This window comes from Pinus tabuliformis, chromosome 2_1 (genome assembly GCF_031772625.1).
Source record: "Pinus tabuliformis cultivar Carrire ecotype Pingquan chromosome 2_1, CPIR1, whole genome shotgun sequence".
Classification (NCBI taxonomy): domain Eukaryota; kingdom Viridiplantae; phylum Streptophyta; class Pinopsida; order Pinales; family Pinaceae; genus Pinus; species Pinus tabuliformis.
The window spans coordinates 876,930,849-876,952,168 of NC_142299.1; positions in this window are offsets into that span (position 1 = coordinate 876,930,849).

Below are 21,320 nucleotides of genomic sequence, written 5' to 3' on the forward strand. Positions count from 1 at the left end.
CTACTACCACCACTGCTTCCTTCCTATATATTAGCTGAAATGATGTTTGTTTGTGAAATCTCTTCACTGATGTTATGTACGCCCATAGAGTTGTTGGTACTATTTCATCCCAGTCATCCCTATTCGCTGGTATAATCTTTGTGAGAACCTTTTCCAATATCTTGTTGAATGCATCAATGGTCCTGTTGGCCTGTGGATGATATGGACTACTTTTATTATGTTGAATCATGAAATTATTTAGAAGATCCTCTATGGTTTCATTTATAAAATGTGTTCCTTGGTCACTTGTCAGGCTCTTTGGGCATCCAAATATTGAGATTATGTTCTTGAAAATAAACCTTGTGGCAACATCATTTGTACAGTCTCTGACGGGTGCTAATTCTACCCATCTGGTGAGATATTCCGTAGCGGTTATTATGTATCTTGCACGTGAATGCCTTGCTGGTGGTGTAATGGGTCCAATGAAATCTATTTCCCACTTCTCAAAGATTTGCACTATGTGAATGGGGTTTAAAGGTAGTTCATCCCATCGGGAAGGTTTCCCAACCCTCTGACAGACGTCGCAATTCTTAGCATATTCCTTAGAATATTTGTGAAGGGTCGGCCACCATAGTTCTACATGTAGTATCTTCCTTGCAGTGGATTTTCCTCCCACATGGACTCATACGACCCCTACATGACAGTCCCATAACACATCTTCTCTTTCATGTTGAAGTATGTAGTGTCTTAGTACTTGGTCCAGGCTCATATTATAGAGGTCTCCTGCGATTATTTGGTAGTTTGTTTCCCTTACTATTAAGTGTTGTCTATGTGTTGTTGTATACCCTTTTGGGCATTGCCCTGTTGGAAGTAGCACATCATTCTCTTCTAAGTGGTCCAGGACTGCCTCTATTCTGAACAAGTCGACATCAGGTAATCGATCATCCAGTGCTCCTTTATTCTCTCCAGTCTCTAGTCGTGACAAATGATCTAGCCTGACATTCAATCTATCGGGTTTTATAACCACCTCGAAAGTGAATTCCTGGAATAGTAATAACCATCGACATATCCTACCTTCTAATACTAGTTTGTTTACTAAGTACTTCAGTGCAGAATGGTCTGTGAAAAACTTGAACGACACTCCCAACAAGTAATGCCTGAACTTCTACAGAGAATAGACCATGGCCAAGGCCTCCCTCTCTGTTGTCGTATAGTTCCTTTCTGCAGTTGACAACTTTCTGCTAGTGTAATACACTGGGTGATCCATATTTCTTTCCCCTGGTTGCGCTAAGACTGCTCCTAGCATGATCCCTAATGCATCAATATGTACATGAAACATTTTGTTCCAATCTGGATAGACAAGGATCGAGGTGCTTACCAGTTTCTCTTTCAATTTATTCAATGCTACTTGACAGTCCTCAGTCCAAATGAACACTTCCATCCTTTTCAGTAATTTCTCCATTGGGGTTGTGATTGATGCATAATTCCTGATGAAGTGTTGGTAATACCCTGTATGGCCCAGAGTGGACCTCAGTTGCTTTACATTGTGTGGCAGCTCCATGTTGACAATTTCTGCAACCTTTGCTGGGTCTACACATACTCCATCTTTGCAAACGATGTGGCCTAGCAGTGTTCCAAACGGGACCACGAAAATGCACTTCTTAAGGTTTAAGGAAATTTGCAATTGTCGACACCTTTCAAACATGACCCTTAGTAAGCTTGTGTGTTTCTTCAGCTTGCTATATATTGTCCAGTCATCCATGTACACTTCTAGAAACCTGTGAATGTAGTCTTGAAATGCAGCTATGACAATCCTCGAGAAGATCGTTGATGCATTCTTCAATCCGAACGACATCACATTGTATGCATATGACCCCCATTCGGTAGTGAATTTTGTCTTCCTTTCGTCTTCCTCAGCTATTCGAACCAGATGGTAGCCCGAGAATCCATTTTCAAATGAATATGCTTCATTTCTCGCTACATTGTCCAGGACTTCATCACTGAAAGGTTTCAGGAAAGGATCATGCACACATGCATTATTGATACTTCTATAATCAACGCAGACCCTGATCTCTGTCACATCCTTCTTATTTTATATGACAATTGGACTTATCCACTTTGCTTCATCCACCGAAAATATAATCCCTACCTCCAACATTTTGTTGATCTCCTTCCTAACCTTTTCCTTCACCCTGGGGTTTAATCTATACAGTTTGTGCTTCACCAGATGGGCATCTATCCTCAGAACAATCTTCTTCTCCCCTATGTCCCGTTTTTTTACTTTTAGCTCTTCTACTAAGGCTAGAAATAAGTCCTAATACTCCTGCAATAGGTCAAAGCTTTCTTTTGTCATTTTTTCATCCCAATAATCTACCACTGACGCCATTTTGGGTTTATCCTCCGTCCCAACGTTTTGTTTTCTTAGCTTCATCGGTAGAAGGTGAGTGCCTTCTCCCGAGGGAATTCCCTGTATGTCTCTTTCTCCCTCTATTTCCTCAAAGGTCAGGTGTCTCAATCCTTCTAACCCATCCTTGTCTGGTTCTACATCCATTTTGTTGCAGGTCGCATATTCTAGCGAGTCTGTGTCATAAAGACACTGTAGGAATTCATCAATACAACCTTCAACTAATTGTCCGGGGGTGAACAAAACTCTTTTTATTGCATGAAGTGTCTCAGTCGTGCACGTATTATCACTCCTAAATGAGAAGCTACTAATGAACTGTACCTCCAAGACATCCCAATTCGTTGTTTTCCTCTGGAGTTCCTATTGCACGTACCAAGCTCAGGGAACGGTACCTGGAGTATGTATGAATACATGTACCCAAAGTTATTTCAGAATTCCTTTTCTTTCCCAACTTTTTATGCAGGCCTCTATGTCCTTCTCGGGACTTGAATTAACTCTGTACTTAATATTATCTTGTGGTCGGTCTTCCTCCTGGCCGAACCTCTCCCTCATAGCCTTCTTTATGGCTTCCCATTCCTGCAGTGTTTTACAATGTGTTGTTATGAAACCAGCTCACAAAAAGATAGAAAAGATAGATCAATGCCTTAGAATTCAGCCTCTTCGAGGGGAAAACCTCCTTTACATTACATAAATGAAAAATTCTTCGATGATACAAATGAAAAGACCTCCTTTCTATATATAGGAGTCTAAGGGGTCATAACATAATCAGAGCAAACATAAAAATAATAATGTAAGGGCACAATAATAACAATAGTGGGCTTCTATGGGGCACAATAGTAACAATATGGGCACTACATGGGTACATCAATATAATAAGTGGGTTGTACTAATAACAATAAGGGGTTACACTAGTAGTATAGGGGCCTAACATGCCCCTCTCCTTCAAAAAGCGTTGTCCTCAACACTTGAGTAGTTCTTGATGCTTCTGTATAAAATTCTTGTCCTCCCATGTGGAATCTTCAGTGGGTAAGTTCTTCCACTTGATGAGATACTCTGAAAATTGATTGATTTCGTAGCTATCAGGTTCTTTCTTCTGTGACTGCTCCAGGTTCCAATATGATTTTTCCTTCCTCTTCAATTTCTGGCAATATTGTTTGAATTGGGATCTTTTGCAACTTTTGAATAAGTGGCCATACTTCTTCATCCTTCTTCCCTTCATCCCTTGCTTTGTTTATCCAATCTGGTTGGATAATAGAAATAGCACAAAACAATGCTTCCACATCCTCATCCTTGAAGAGTCTTCCCATTCAGTAAGGTCGCCATTTTTTAAGTGCATGTAGTATTGCCAACATTTCCTTCTCATAAATAGCTCGCTTGAGATGTAGCAATAAAAATACCCAATCACCTACATCAAAACATTTTTCACTACGATGTTGATCTACCTATTGTTTCGTTTGATTTTGCACCGAAGTGGCCTTATCCTTTAAAAGTTGGAGAACTTGTTGTTGATGCTCGATGTGATCTTTCACTGCCTGAACCTTTTTCTTCTTGATATGTCCTTCTATCTCTAGAGTTTGAGGAGTCGTAATTTCTTCCAATCCTTTACAAGATATGGTTGGATTCATTTCTTGATGCTCGATGTGATCTTTCACTTCTTGAACATTTTTCTTCTTAATATGCCCTTCTATCTTGATAGTTTGAGGAGTGGTAACTCTGACCAATGAATTACAAGATATGGTTGGATTCATTTCTTCTTTCTCGATGTGATCTTTCACTTCTTGCATCTTTTTCTTCTTGATATGTCCTTCTATCTTGAGAGTTTGAGGAGTGGTAATTCTTGCCAATGCTTTACAAGATATGGTCTGATTCATTTCTTCTTTCTCTAGCGTGGGCTCCTGGCATATATCTTCTTCTTTTGATGTTTCTTGATCTTTTTCTTCCTCCTATTCATATTCTATGTAAAAGAATTTCTTCTCAGCACACTTATGACCTTTAGTTCATTTGCTATCACAATTGTAACAAAGCCCTTTTTCTCTTTTTTCTTCCAATTGTTGTGGTGTAACCCTTGTAGGTTGTGGAAGGCTAGGAGAAACAACACTTCCATCTTTATAGTTGTGAGGGGTATGCTTCCTGGTTTCCATAATTTTGCTTTCCACTATGACACAAAGCCATTTTACTCTTTCCAATTGTTGTGGTGTTGCTCTAAAGAAGGTGTTGCTCTTTGTATCCTCATAATGTGCTATCATTTCCTCCTTGAAAATTTACCACATAACAAGTTGTTTACGAGAACAAATCCCTTCATACCATAAAAATTGATCCGGTTCTAAATATGAAGATGTAATACATACCTTTTGTAATAGTGGTAAACCATGTAGATCAAAATATTGCTCCATTTGAAGTATCCAATTTACTGGATCCTTGCCATCAAACTTCCTCATCTTGCTTTTTCTTGATTTTAGGAGCTCAATCTTGAAACGACTGTAACTTTGTACTTTTGGATCTTTAAGTTCTGAAATTGCAAACTATAGTAGCCCTCTATGTCCTCTTTCCAATGCCACCAGTCTGATCCAAATTGGATTCTCCAAGAAAGAGTTATGTGAAATCTCCCACAGTGACCTGATTATAGAGTAGTTCAGTAGAGCGAACTTGTACGACATGCCACGATTCACTGTTTCGACCTTTGGCTCTGAAAAATATATACAAGAAACTAAAATCCATCCTCTTTCTGTACCTTCTTATGAAATTTCAATCCGATGCTCAGGGAGAAAGTTATGACTATTTTCCCTAGGTCACCTGTTTGGAATGTAATTCAGGAGTTTGCAAAAAGACCAACTTCCTCAGATCATATCTCCACAAATATAGTGTGAAAAGCTCTACAATTTAGATCTGAGATTCAGTGCGATTTCTTCTCAAATGGGTTTTTTTTAGCTTCTGAAACGTCGCAGAAAAAATGTTATAGAGAAAATGCCACGATGACCTGTTTGGAGCAGCGAAACCCTAGAATCAAAGCTCTGATACCAAATGTTATGAAACCAGCTCACAAAAAGATAGAAAAGATAGATCAACGCCTTAGAATTCAGCCTCTTCGAGGGGGAAACCTCCTTTACATTACATAAATGAACAATTCTTCAAAGATACAAATGGAAAGACCTCCTTTCTATATATAGGAGTCTAAGGGGTCATAACATAATCATAGCCGACATAACAATAATAATGTAAGGGCAGAATAATAACAATAGTGGGCTTCTATGGGGCACAGTAGTAACAATATGGGCACTACATGGGTACATCAATATAATAAGTGGGTTGTACTAATAACAATAAGGGGTTACACTAGTAGTATAGGGGCCTAACATGTGTTCTCCACCATCTTACTAGTGTGGCAAGGAGCACAATATCAAGAAATGGAATCCTTTGATATTCCCACATTTCTTTGTCTAATTTGTTCAAGAAGATGTCCACTAGTTTAATGCCGTGGAACTTGGGATAGCTTCTTACCTCTGCTCCTATCCAATTGATCCGTCCTATCATTGCACAATGTCTAGTATTGAGTTCATATCCGCCTTTCTGCCATGCATCCCACGCAGCTTCCGAACCAGTCTTTAAGCTCTGAATACTCCTCCAATGGATGGATCCTCCTATAGTAGGATTTATGTAATCTTCCCATTTTCTTGTTGTCAGTGCGTATAGCTAGTCTAGCATTCTCGGCTCGTCCCTATCATCTACAGAATCTATGAATTTGGGTCCTTGATAAGGGTCCAAGGGTTTTATCACTTTCATTCCTTCTGCTTCGAAAATCATCAATTATTTCTTTAGGTCGATGACAACATAGTTTTCATAAGCCCAGTCGATCCCAAGGAGTGTTGGGTAGGGGTCCTTATCTCCCATTTTGTTGATCACTTCAAATTCAGTGCGTGTCTTCATCCCTGTCACATCTACTTCTATGTTTTATACCCTTCCAATGGGTAGGATACAATATTGATTTTCCATTCTTAATTGGATTGACGAGTATTTCAGTTGCATTTCCCCCATTGCCTCCCATGTTTTCCTAGGTAGGATGTTTACATCCGATCTCAGGTCTAGCATCGTGTCCCTAGTTTGGAATCTCACAACCTAAGCATTGATTCAAAATTCCTTTCTACTTCTCTTCTTGTTTTGCCACACTCTTCTAGTATTCTTTTCTGGTATATTGGTAGATGATCGTTCTGCTTCCCCTTCCTCCACTGATAATGCTACCTTTAAACTTTTTCACAACTCCTTTAGCATGTATTCATCTTCGACAATCTGCAGGAATAATTTAAACCATTCTTCAATCAGATGATTACTATTGAGCATGTCACCATTCGATCTCTGATCTTCCTTCACCTCAGTCATCCCTTCGAATAACTTAGCCACCTCATGATAATATTGTTTTTGTCGCTCAGGCTGATATGACTTCTTTGGGGATGTTTCCTTAACGATCAAGGGTGGGTCCACTGTACTACGATCCTCCCCCATATTATTTCCTCCTTGTAACTATATTGATATTGGTTGTGGGAAGACCATTGTCGGTATAAGGTTCAACATTAACCAAGTTAGCCCCCCTTTGTCTGGTCCTTTCTTCCCACTTTTCAATGAGTTTCGAGCAATCCTCCGTGGCATGAGTATTAATTCTACATTATGAACACCATGGTCTCCTAGGGAGTGGGCATTCCCTGGCAACATGTCCCTCTTGGTCACAATTGTAACACCTTATGGGGCCTCTTCCTCCCATTCTTCCTCCTCTCCCATTTCCTCCTCATCCTCCCCAGTTGGACTCATTAATCCTGAATGTCGACCTATCCAGCCATTCTGCTAGAGCATCTAGTGCTCGGAATTGGTCAGTGTGATGTGTTGTGGATGCAAAAAACTCATAGTAGTTGTTATTAGGGACATTAGAGTACTTCTATAGTATCAGGCACATCCGTAGTAAATGTCCATACATCCTATAGATCCCACAATGTTCCTAGTTATTTCATCTGGGAAAAACTCCTTGCACTCCTCCTGCCACAACTCCTACATTTGGTGGGGTCCTTGATGATCCTGCGATCAACCCCAAATGATTAATTCCCCACAACCTCAGGATTTCTGTCACAACATGCCCTTCTACCATGTAGTGTGTGCACCATACATTGGGTCTGGCTGGCCGCATTGGTTGAAGATCCTTCAATTTCTTCGTTAAAGTTGCGATCTAATTCTGAAGGCCCGCAATTGATGAATCCTACAAACCTATCCCTCCTCTATATTCATGAGGATATCCAGCCATGGCCTCTATACATGATGGTTTCTCCAAAGCATCTTGGAGATTTTTTATCTTCTGTTGCGTCAGTGGAATTCTTATAAGGGGCAAGAGTGCCTTGATGAACCAGTCCCTCTGGTGATTAGGATCCAGAGTGTAACTCAGCTTAGCAATGGCATCCTTAAACCTTTGCATGAGTTCCCAAGCAGTTTTGCCTTCCTTCTTCTTGATTTCCCATATCTCTGATAGCCCTTTTTTATTAGTTTGAGGTACTTTTCGTTCCTGTACGAACCCCCTCTTGATGTCATCTATCGTGGGATTCTAATTTTGTTCTGCCCATTTTATAAACCAATGCAGAGCTCTCTCTCTTAGCATGGTCTAGAACTCAACTATTTTGATGTTGTCTAGAGTCTATCATGCTCTCCAGATAGCTTCGCAGAGATACCAGTGTTATTCCACGTCTTCGTTTCCCCTCCCCTCAAAATCTAGATATCTGGTAAAATATCCCTCCATGCTTACTCAAGAGTGCGCTAATAACACAAACCCCTTGTTCCCAGGCTGCTAAGATCCTTGCAGTTTGTTGAAGCATTGAAAATTAGGTCTACAACAAGGGGGATACCCACCTAGTCTGGACCTTGGTTAGCAGCTCCTTTTCCGTTTGGTATAGTGGGTCCAACTGGGGATATGGGACAATTTTCCTAATATATGTGTGTGTGTTGAGAATTGATATTTCTTTCCTAATGATTCCTAAGTAAAATGCTTTATATTCTAAATCTAATCTAACAACATGCAATTGTATTCTAGTAAACAGAAATATCTAATTCTAAACTAACCCAGGATGTAATCTTTCCGTTATGTGATCTAAAATGATTTCAAATGATAGTTGGTAATAAATATCATTCAACTGCTATGAGAAAAGAATTCAATAAAGATAAACCATATCATATAAAAAGTTAGATGAAACAGTTGTGAAAAACATATCGCATAGTACGCTACTCATATACTAAGCATAAATAAATAGCTATCACTGTACAAAAGTGCCAAATGATAACTCAAGAATTTAAGCATTCATATATAAATAATTGAACATGAATATCACCATAACACATAAGTAGAAACAGTTAAGAGATAAAAGTACCATTTATAACTAGTTCTACTCATGAGCTCCAGTAATAATGATCTATTTCTTCTTAATCCAACATCCACTAAGAGCGTAGAAGTGCAACATCAGTAGTAGATATTAAACGTATATATCAATAAATCCTGTTCCATTCATTCATCAAAACCTCCTCGGAGGGTGCAAAAGTGCATGTTCTGAGGATAAATTTTTGATAAATTTCTGGACCCTTCTCTAAATGCATGAGAAGGGTTTAAATACTACTAACTAATTCTAAAAATAATTTATTACAAAAATGTAGGATGCGATTTAAATGATTGTCCTCATTTCAGGAAAAAATAAAGAAAAATTAAAACAAAAACTGAATCTAAAACTAAAACTACTAACTAACTATTTATGTATCTTTTCCTTGAAAACGCATGCGTTCAACATTTGCTTGAGGAGAGTTGGTTGACCGACTTCCGACTTTAGCTGTCCTACGAAAACGGAATCTATAAGAGCTGGCACCATCTTCTCGGCAGAATTGATGACACATTTGAGAGTCATGCACTGGCTATGTGGTTTTACCAAGTACGCCTAGTAAGAATCCCAATTCAACTTAGTTAACCTTTGGATTGATTCTGCGTTTTCTTGAGCCTTCCACCTCCAGCTTGTTTGTAGATGCTGTACATTTGGTAGATATCTAGGAGTGGTCTTTGAGATCAAATTTTCCCTGTGTAAATTTTCATTGATGCAATCAATGACATTATTTGCTGTTGTGGCGGCTTCTTTTGCAGCCTGTTCTTCTTTCCTGATCTGTGCATCCCATTTATTAAAGATCATTTATTTGTGGGTGTCATTGATTATTGGTGCACCTAACTTATTTCCTTCCTCTGTTTCTTGCCAAGCCAAATATTCAGTAACTCTTCTATCAATTAGACCGTAATCATGTCGCAAGTCCACGACCTGATTAGTAATCCTGTCGCTTGTTTCGCAATGAGAGCTCCATTGTGATATTTTTTGCACAATATTTCTTATTGTTGTATAGTTGATAATTTAAGGAAATGGATTCTGTAATGAATTCTGTAAGCTTAGGATCATCCTTGTGCATCTCTTGCATAACCTGCAACTGTTTCTCTCTTTCGGCCAAATTGCTCTGGTATCCTATCTGCATTTGTTGAAAGTCATGTTGTAGTTTTTCAAGTTGTTTCTGTGCTTCGCTATTTGCACTGGCTTGTTGTAGCTGTTGCTGCAAAACTTGTATTTGGTCTTCTTTTCTTTCAGTATTTGATGTACTTCAGATGCTTTATCAATAGTTGTAGAAGCATATGCTCCTGTGATCTGAGATAATTTAGTGAGATTTTCAGTAGGATCAGTGGTAGGATCTTGCCAAAGGACGTCTAATTGTTCTGCATCATGAGAAGGCATGCTTTCCAATTTCCTTTTCTTTCTTTGTCTTCTCACCATAGCCTTATGCTGCGGGCTATAGAATACATCAAGAGGGGGAATTTCCTCTATTTTGAGCATAAGTTCAAAGGATGGGGTAATAGGAATATGTTCCATTTCTGGGACATTGCTGGTTGTTCCTGTGACTATATCATTCACCATCTGTACATTACTATTAGGTTCTTTTGTACTCTGTTCCCCAATATTGATTAAGTCATTGAATGTCTCCCATTCTTTATCCAACTCAGTTCTGACTGATGGTGGCTGGATGATGAGAGGGGGAGGATATACCTGTGGAGAGGTCAAAACCTATTGTTCTGGGAGCTCCTTAGTCTGGGCAGTATCCCTTACTAACCCTTCTCTTTTATTATGGTCACTCTCGGACCTCTTGGAGTGTTCTGATGTTTCTCTCCCGGACTTAGATTTAGACCTATTTGTTCCTGAACTTCCACTGAGACTGATACTGGGAGTTGGTTCCCTCACAGGTTCCAAGCGTAATTTATCCAAAGGGATATTAGCTAACCTCCTCTCTCTGTATATTTTGAATTCTTGAAATTCTGTTGGAGGGAATCACATTTGGGCATAATGAAAAACTTCTTTAAATGTACTTTTCTGTTGGAACATATCATCAAAAAGGTCATCTTCTTTAGAAAACATATTTATTTTGACTACAGTAGTGAAATTCTTAACAATATCAGAAGGGTCAAATGGCCTTCTTGGAAATTTCAACAATCATAGACATGACATGCTGTTTACTTCTTTGAACGCATGGCCTACATCAAATAGTGAAAAGGCCCCATAAGCCACAAGAAATTGTGGCCAAATGGCCTTCTTCTTGTCCTTCAATTCCTTACTCATACCTCCTTCTTCGTAGGTCTGATAAGTAATTTCTTGTGCCAGTAGTTTATCAAGAACATATAAAGGTAAAACATGAGGGGAAGCGAGACTTCCAAATACCTTGACATATGTGAAAAGTTCTTCTCTAAACCATCTCGCGACAGGGAGCATGTCGACCTCTACTTCAGGAGAAAATCTTGGAGGGTCTTTATCATAAAACATTTTGTGCAGAGGCAGCATGATTCCATGAAAAATCTTGTAGAAATAAGGAGTGAACTTGGAATCCACAGTTCTTTGTGATAAATATGAATGGGTAAGGGATCTTGAGTGGTCCATTTCCAACCCATTAGAGGAAACTTGGAAATATAATAGATTGCATCCATCACATATGTAGATAAGTAGAAAGGGGGATAAATTCTCTGAGAGATAGTCCTTTTTACCGGTAACACAGAATGGCTGTGGCTAAATTGTCAGAAAAGATCTTAGCCTAATCCATAATAGTAGCATTAATGGCGACATCCAATAATGATAGCGATTCGGATAAAAAAAATTTAATGTCTAGCCTTCCAAAAAGTCTATAGAGCATAGCAGCAGCGAAGCAATATGGAGAGGTGAGAGAACCAGTACTATACATACTGTGCTTATCCTTTTTTAATGGTTCGTCCCTTCTTGACCAGTCCTTGGTGCATTCTACTAAATCTTCATTTTCTTTAGCAAAATTTTCTATGAACTGTTTGTTATAAGTCATCTATGGCTCTGGTAAATGATACATAAGCTTCAAATCTTGTGGAGTGAAAGATCCAATGAGTCCGTGACCCTAAGTCTTGAATTGTCTGCTTGTGATATCAGCGTTATCTAGTATCCATTTAACCATGTCCATATACGGGAGAATTTTGGGCCTCGCCGCTATCCTGTGCAAGAATGAACATGCTAGATCTGTAATAGATGCCTTAGAAGACTCGTGTGAGCCTACAGTAGCAGTGACCTCATGTTACACAGCAATTTGTCACCGTTTGTCGCCGTCCCTGTTACCCCTCACCCGCACAATGGAGGACTCATTCTGGGACCTGTGAGAAGTGACATGACCTGAAACGACTTGCATCATATTCCTCTAAGTATGAGCTTCATATGTCCTGAAGACATCTCCTGTGAAATATCCATGAAAATAGCTCTTTTTACATTAGCGCGGGTCCACAGTTCACTGCCCGCACCAATGAGGGAAATCCTCTAAAAAGGGCGTGCCATTGGCGCTCTGTCTCAGAGTCGCACTCGCGCCAACCGAATTGAGTAAAGTTTTTAACCAACAAGCTCCTGAAGGTTCTCTTCAACCCATTCACCAACTGAATCTATATTGAGCTAGGATGGTTTGGCTTCGAATCTCCATAGAAGGGAAAGTGGTTTGCCACCTTTCATGGAAGTTTCCAAGTGATAAAGCCAATCCCATGAATAATGTGGTTGATCCTATCTCTTTCCTCTCTATCTATAAAAGCTTGCCTCTATGCCTTGAGCAAGCTAGTTACAGTAGTTCTAGTCAGTAATTCCAGCATAGTGATAGAGAGTTTGAAGCTGCAAGAGCCTTCTTTGCACCCATAAGGCCAAATCTAAGTAAGGAGATTCTTGTCACCCAAAGAGAGAGAGGATTGTTCCTCATCCCAACAAGCTTTGCAAGACTTGTGTAGCTGACTACCCAGCCAAAGGAGGATTTGACGTCAGAACAATGGTTGTATTCTTCTTTGTTATTTATTAATAATAGATGACAATCATTATGGTTCCACTCTCATTGTCTTATGTTTGATGTTGAGTTATATCTTTTTTGACTGATATATAATTGCATCTACTAGATTTTATGCTTGTATTCGTGTTTTTCTTTGCATGTGCAGGTGTCCAATCACGGAGATCGTGGGGATTGTGACCGGACGAGGCAAAGGAACGAGGGCGACATCTCTTCTACGAACACTAGCGTTGGAATCCAAGTAGGTTCTCACCATCCACCTTTTATTTTCAATTAGGAACCTGCGTGATAGCATTGTATGATTGTTGCTAGACCTGGTCTGGGCTAGTAGGGATCGTCTCTGTCCGCAAAGAGGATTTACCTCCACAAAAATTTGGCAACCATACTGGGGAGTCTTGTCTCTTTGGTTTCTCGTTTGATTGCTTAGATAACTTTCTGAGTCGGATTTCTTGCTGTTTCTTGCTTCCTGGTTTGCCTAGATACTATTTTCAAGCCCTGGATTGCTTGTTTTTGTTTGTGACTTAGCAAACTTGATTAGCGTGCTTTTTAGCCTAACAGTCGTGCCCATTGGCGCAAGTTGCTCAAAGACAACCCACGTCAATCCCATAAAAGCGCGAGTTGCAGCCTGACAGTTGCGCCAGGCCTGTCAACTTTTCCAGTTTGCTTGTTTTCGAGCCCTCTGAGCTTGGATTTGTATCTTGCCACGTCTTTTTCGATTACTGGAGTGTGTTTGATCCTTGTTTGACTGGTTTTAGACCTCCATCCTTCGGGTGTTTGCCTTTTTCTATCGATTTCACATTTTAGCCCTAAGGCATCTAGTGGCTTTGTGCGTCGAGCCTTCCGTAGGAGTCTTGGGTTCTTTGATCGTCCAGTCGACTTTGTGATTGCCTTTTTGCGCTTGCTCAGTAGTTGTCAAAGCCTTTTGTTGGTATTCAAGTGATTTGCTCCTTTTCCGCTTGGATTTCGCTTGACTTCGTTTGGGCTTAGATTACATAGCTCGTAGAGGTCTTTGTGTTTTCTTCTTGGTTTGAAGGACTGTTTTGGTGTTTTGGGGATTCGATTGTGTTCTCATTGAGTGAAATTTGTCTTTTTACTCGGTGTTACTATCTCTCAAAATTTGTTTAGTGCACTTTGCCATTGAAAATAAAACGAACAATCTCTTTTGCGTTGCATTAGTTAATTGAAATTAGAAGCTTTTCATTTGATTAGCAAGTTAAAACAAATAAAAGTTTCGTTTATTTGTCATTAGCTGCATTAGAGTGGTTCTTGATTGTTTGTGGTCATTTTGTTTGAAAAATTCTCAACTCTCTCGTAGTTAGTATTCATCAAACGAAATGATATTCTTTGGCATATAGTTTGCATTTAGGGAATTGTGAGAGATTACATACGGTAGGACCTGGAAATTGAAACTTAACTAAAGATCAACCATAAAATCAACTGAATGAACTTTAAAACACATTGGAACATAACGCTCACTGATTAGAGGTCTAGGCTAGAGTCGTGCTCCAGCGTCGTTAAACCTAGTCACTGTTGTTTCACATTACAGTTGGGTGATTCCTCCTTTTGTGACTTGATAGTGGTCTAGCACGGACTTGAGCTCCCACGTACCGTCACGTATATAGGGGAGACCCCACTAGGTTATCATCCTTTATCCACAAGAAGCCGTGTCTGTCGCCTTACAAGCCGTAATGCACCGAACACAACATTTGGGAAGATTGACTGCCGTACGGGAAGTCCTTGGTTTTCATATGACTGCCAAGGTGTATATGCAGTTTTACGGATTTGTTTGGTAAACCCTTTGCCTAGTCTCTCCAGAGTAGTCACTTTTGATCCTTTTCAGACTCCTTAAAAGAAAAGGCTCACTTGAGAAGTTTGTCACTTCGGGCTCACAAAACATTCGAAGGCGACTAGAGTCACCTTTTTGTCCTTTTCTCGACTCTTAAAACATGAAAAGGTAAAGTTGTGTCTTTGCGTCTTAAAATTTATTTGGCCATGATTAACATTACCTGGTTAGATCTTGTGTGCGTTAGTTTGAGTAGGGTCCTTTATCGTTAGATTCCCTTAGGTTCTGTTTGAAGTTTATCATCCTGGCTGAACCATCGACTCCCGTTCCCAGTGATCAAGGGTCTCTGTCTTCCGCTGCTCCTGAGCTACCGGTTGTGAGTGATACTCTTCCTGTTATCCCGAGTATCCAACCGATCAACTCTCGTGCCCCCGGCGACGAGGATTACGAAGTCGATTGGAACCCCATCTGGGAGCCTGATGAGGACGATATTCCTGTTAACCCCCCTGGTGTTTCATCTCCAATGTCTACCTCTCACATGGATGAGACATCTCCCAGAGTAAGCGAGACACCTGTGTTGTCGAATATCGACACTCCCATTCCAGCTACTTCTCCGCTCCCCCCATGCTACCAGTCGTTGAGGGATAGGGTAAGTGCCAGGATCCCTGCTTCGACTATGTGGGACCCCCACATCACTCCCACCACGGGATCTTTTGTTTCACAAGTCCACACTACACCTGTCACTTTAGTTCCGACAAATCCAACTGTTTGTATAGCACATTCAACTCCGGTTGTTAGTGCCGTTACAGCGTCTTCAGCTTTGAACACTGGTGCTGGTCCCCCTCACGGTCAAGTGAGTAGCGGCCAGCCGGCACACACACCTAAAGTTATCCATCCTGCACAAAGTGCACCACCCTCTTCTGGTCCCGTCCCAAGAGGGGGTTCATATGATGCCTATGGACAAGCTGTTCAGGATCCGAATGCGTAAGGTCCATTCTATTATTACGATTCTGCTGGTCAATACCTTCAGCTTTCTCAACCCTTGCCTATTCAACCTATTGTTGAGGTTTCGGTACCATTATCCGTTACTTGGAACGCCACCACTTTCTATGGGGGCCAAGTAAGGCCTGCACAGCCTCAGGGACCGCCTAACCAAGGCCAGCCATCTTATGTGCAAACCCCCCAAGGGCAGCAATATTATGGCCAGTCTTACCCAAGACAACCTGGGGGCCTACAAGGACCACCCTATCAGGGACAACCTTTGGCCGCTGGTGGTCCATCTTTTAATTATCTGACTCAACCTTCTGGTTACCTGGGGCAACCTAGTACCCAACAAGGTTACCCGTCTAGACAACCAGGACAACCTTACATCCAACAAGGTCAACCTGGTATCCAGCAAGGTTATCCCTCTGGACAAACTGGACAAACTTATATTCCACAAGGTCAACCGGCAGTCCAATAGGGGTACCCTTCTGGGCAAGGGGGGCAGCCTTACGTACAGCAGGGCCAACCCACTGCTTAGCCTAGTCATCCTACTGGGTAAGCGGCTCAGCTTTCTACATAGCAAGGCCAACCCACTGCCCAGCCAAGTCATCCCTCTGGATAGGCTGGCCAACCTCAAGGTCAACCGGCCGTCCAGCCTGCTCAACCATTTGTTCCGCAAGGACAACCCTCGGTTACTCAAGGACAACCTGGTACCCAGCAAGTTCATCCTTCTGGTCAAACCGGACCGTCCCAAACCCAACCAAGACAACCTTCCGGCTAGATGGTCCAAGCTCAACCTGTTCAAGGACATCCTTCTGGGCCCCAGACTCAAATTGGTTATCAAATGCAAGGTGGGCCACGACCCCAACCTTCTTACCAAGCGCAGCCTTCTTATCAGGCTCAGTATGGAGCTCAGCAAACGTATGGCTACCAGCAACCCCAGGGGAAAACTCAATTTACCCCTTATCAAAATTATCAACAAATGTAGGTCACTCCTTACTAGAATTATCAGCAACAGTATGTTGCACCTGCAGGTCAAGTTGCTAATCCATGGGGTGCTGGGGGGCAGTCTCAGAGTCAACTGTCTGCTTATGGACAGAACCCTTATGGGTAGAATCCATATGGACAGAACCCCTATCAGGGAAAATTTTAAGAACCCCCCCCAAATTTATAAATATAATAATTGGGCGAATCTCCATGGTATATAGGAAAAATGGAAGGCAATTTTATCAATAATATAATATGTATATATAATTTTCTGGCGAATCTCTCACCAGGCATGGCGAATATTTTACTCAATTATAAAATCTTGTAAGAACTTGGCAAGTCTTTCACTAAATAATAAAACTTTGTAAAGTCCTAGTGAATTTTAGCATTGTGAACTCTTAGAGAATTTTTTGAAGAAGTATAAAACCATATATGATAAGAGCCACATGGTGGCAATATCACTATCTTTTTTCACATTTCCACGACATGGAACTTGTCTATAAAATTATAAAAAAACCAACCAGGAACAGGAACAACTCAAATGCTTTGTGAGAGCTAATCTAGAAAAAAGCAACAAATAACATGTCGGCAGAATTGTTCATCGGTGAGCCGCTATTTCGTGGGCAATCTGTAAAGGAGCAGTTGGATATCATATTTCCAAATCCGGGAAAGCCTTTCCCATCCCTCACAAGATTTGTTAAAAATGTTGGGTGTCTAGAAGGTGTGGATTTGCTGAAACAAATGTTACAAGTGGATGGAAACAAAAGAATAACAGCTAATGAAGCTTTGCAACATCCATACTTTCAATCCTACAGGACTATAAACAGCTGCCATAAAGATTAAAAATGGAAGTCAGCTACAAATCTCTTGATGACAACACTATCAAGATAGAGGCCGATGCTCTCTTAAAGACAGAGCTGCTGGAAATGGAAGCAGGTGCTATGAAGCTGACACTAGTAAAAGATGGGACAGCACAACTTCCCATAGTGCATCCCACTCTGGGACAATCAGTTTTTTGATGTTTTGCAGATTGGGTTACAGTCTTGCAACTTGTTTTGGATTTGTCACCAACCTGATGTTTTGCTTCTAATTTATTTTCATCTGGTGATAAACAAAGTGTCAATCTTTTCTTAGGATAAAATAGTATTCTTTACAGATATATTAACTTGGCTGAAAAGTCCAGGACAATATGAACAAGACAGCTTCCAGGTTTTTTTGAAGATTTCTCATTTCTCCTATCAATTTACTGCCGGAGGGTTTTCTGTGATTTCTTGCACTTCTGAAATTTAATCAAATTTCTACTTGAAATAAAAGTTCAGAAGAGACTATATCACTAATGCTAAACACACATAATTGAGAAGCCGATATGAAGCATTGTTTTTTTGGGTGTGTTACAACTTTGGTGACCATGCAGCTCAGTCATTGCATGTTCAGTTTGTAACTCCACCTTGAAAGAGTGAAATGTGTGGTGTAGGATAAGAAGCTCTTTGTTAAGGCGCAATTGTTTTTCCCCAAAATTCTAATATCTAGATTCTGTCCTGTTCATGTCTGTGTCAGGTGATGTTTCTTTTCATGTGCATGTGTTTAGTCAGATATAAAATACTCAAGTTCTCACCAGCCTGGGCTACAGTGGCCATTCTGATGATCTATTTCATACTCATTGCATTTTTCTAATAAAATGACATTATATTCATTTAAATTATGTGATTGAAATAGGGATACAAGAGCTTATTTGTATTTGAAGGTCTATAAGGCAGAGTATAAGCTCACACCAATCCTTGTTATTCTCTGCAAGAGAAAATCAGTTTCTATTTCACTCCTCAATAACACTGACTAAATCTCAGTTTGAAAATCTGTTAAATTAAGAAGACTAAATCCCAGTTTGAAAATCAGTTAAATTTAGATGAAATTACTCATTCAAAATCATTTGGATGAGGAAATTGTCAAATAATTGTAAGTTGTCGTCTTAGAGAACATGAAGGGAGCACATTCGTCATATTCTACCAACTGCAACATACCTACCTTCAATGCACTCTCTGTAAGGACCATAACGGGAGCAAATGTGGACCCATGTACAAATTTTTAATGCCTCAGGGTTTGTTTCGTCCTGTGACTACTAGGTTCGTTAGTCCTTCACATAACTCTCGAACAAAATGAATCCAAGAGTGGAATATAGACTCTTTACACGCAATTTATTTTCTAGAAAGTCTATACAGAGAAATGAAAGTTGCAAGTATAAGAATTATGCTTCAAATATGAATTTTCTTGTGTAGTGAGCTATACCAAGGGTATGCTTTTGCAAAGTTTTATAACAGAAAAATTTGTCAAGAGGAATTTATTAAGGAAATCTCTTGTTAGAAATGAAATCCAGTTGAGTTGAGATAAAGTCCATAGTTACAAAGAAGTATTGTTGTGGAAAGCAATTCCACTATGACATTCCTGTACATTTTAATACAATATAAAAGGAAATTGATGTGATTTCCAAGCTACTTGAATCCATTGAACACAGAGAGAATCAGTTGAGAACTGATGAATGAACATGGAAATCGATGTAATTCCTAAGCTACTTGAACCCATTTTGAACACAGAGAGAATCAATTGAGAACTGATGAATGAACATGAGCTGAAGCAAAAGGACACTATCATTAAGCTAGTCGACCCTGAAATTGAAGAAAATGATCATGTCAAACAAATCTACTAGCAGTGTACTAATAACGGTAAAATCGACTTGCAAGAAGAAAGTAACTTAAATACCACATTTGTTGGAAAATGAAATCAATCAAAAAATGTTCTAACCAGAGATGAAGTTGATTCAAATGAAAGAAGTTCAAATCAGGGTGAGGTGAACCCAATAAATGAGATGTCGATAATCCCAGGAAAAATCAACTAGCAACAATGAAGGAAATCGATTGAAAATAATTAGTTAATTCCATTGTTAAGATTTCAACTTGGATATCATTTGTTTCCCAGGTACATTCTCTTGGAGAAATCGACCTGCATGTTTTTTTTCTAGTTTAGACTAACCTAAGTACCCACGGGGGATTTGAACCGATGACCTATCGCAAGGAGTGCCTTAACATCGCACCCATTCACCGTCAATCCAAAGCCCCGTGGGCAATCGACCTGCATGTTAGGATGTAAATAAGTTCCAATTAAACAGAACTTTTTTATTTGAGGGGAATTGAGGTCCAAAAGAGCAGAGTTCTTGGCAGAGGAACAATATAACTGCAAACACCCATTCAATATCTATGACTGTAGATTGAAGTTCTGCAACCTTGGAAGCACTATTGAGTACTTAACCAGAGCTGTAGAATCATTGGTAATTTATTAGATTTGATATGCAATACAATGCTTGATTCGCCTTGATTCCCATTTATTTTGTTTAATTTCTACATACTGATTCCTACTGATACCGTTCCAACTGCTTGAAACAATAACATTTTCAAAAGGTCTCTTTCACTCCCACTTCAATTAGAACAGTACCCCTTTCTCTACTACATTCATGCACATATGCTTACATTTCCAATTCTACAGATTGGTTTTCATGAAATTAACCAATACTTGTTTTGCATCTAACAAATTCACATAACTAAACAAAGCACTGAAAATATCACCAAAACTGAGTGGCCTATCTAGTATTACAAGAAGATTTATTCAAAAGAAACAAGAAGTTATTTTAAACTACCCTAGACATCTCATTGTCAGTACAGCATGCAGGACTTTTTCTGCCTGCCAGTTTTTGACTTCCGTGAAGTCTTACATTGAAGATCTAATCAAAAGATCGTTGCAAAACTTTAAAGGGGTGTAAAACCCCCAGCATTCAAATGCTTTGATGGCCAGAGCATGAGCCCAACTCAAAGTTTAATCTGAGATGTAATCTCTACAAATATAGAATGCAAACAAATGCACTAAAAACCAAAGAAACCTAGTTCACTGGCCCTTTCCTTCTCAAATGTCTCAAAGTACTCTCTTTCAATTCCTTAAGTGCATGCATAAATGGTTGGGACATGACAAGACAAATAAATAAAGGGAGAGGAAAATTAGATAAAATGAAACACCCAAACTCAAAAATAAGACCATTACCAAGGCAGGTGGAGGATGATAAACCATTGGGGTCTGCATTTGCTCACAGGGATGGCTTCAAGTAGGGATTTCACCAGCACTAACTTATCCCCCTTGATGATAACCATCTATTACACCATATTGACATCTCCTTTTCAACCTTAGAAACCATCCACACCCATTATATTTTTTTGCAGTCACTGAATTTAAATAAAGACATAGCACTGCGATTACAATTGAGCTAAGGACAATTCCACTCAAATGTATCTTCTACTCTAGAAACATTAATTATATCTTTTGTTATATTTGAATCAACAATGATTGTCCAACCTGTTCATAGTTTCAGTTCCTCTGTTACACTTCTAGTGAACATCAATTTAACTATTTTAGAAATATTGAAGCGCTGTGTGAACAGTATTTGATTGCATTAATGGCTTCCAATGAGCGTAGAAATTCATTTGGGCTTACATGGGCCTAAGCAGTGGGATTATTCATACAACGACCAGGACACAGCACAGAAAAACAAGTCTGTGGTCTTGACCAGATTAGCAGATTATAACAACTAACAAGAAGATGAAATGTGCGGCGTCTGCTGGGGCCAAAATGGTGAAGGAAGGGACTTCGGCTGGTATCCGTTGGGCCAAACATCAATACCACAAAAATGCCCAGAACTGAAATGGTAGTCAGTGTCCAAAATTAGCAGAAGAAATGAGTGTGGGAAGGGCATATGAGTGATCTATTTTGCTTCTGTTG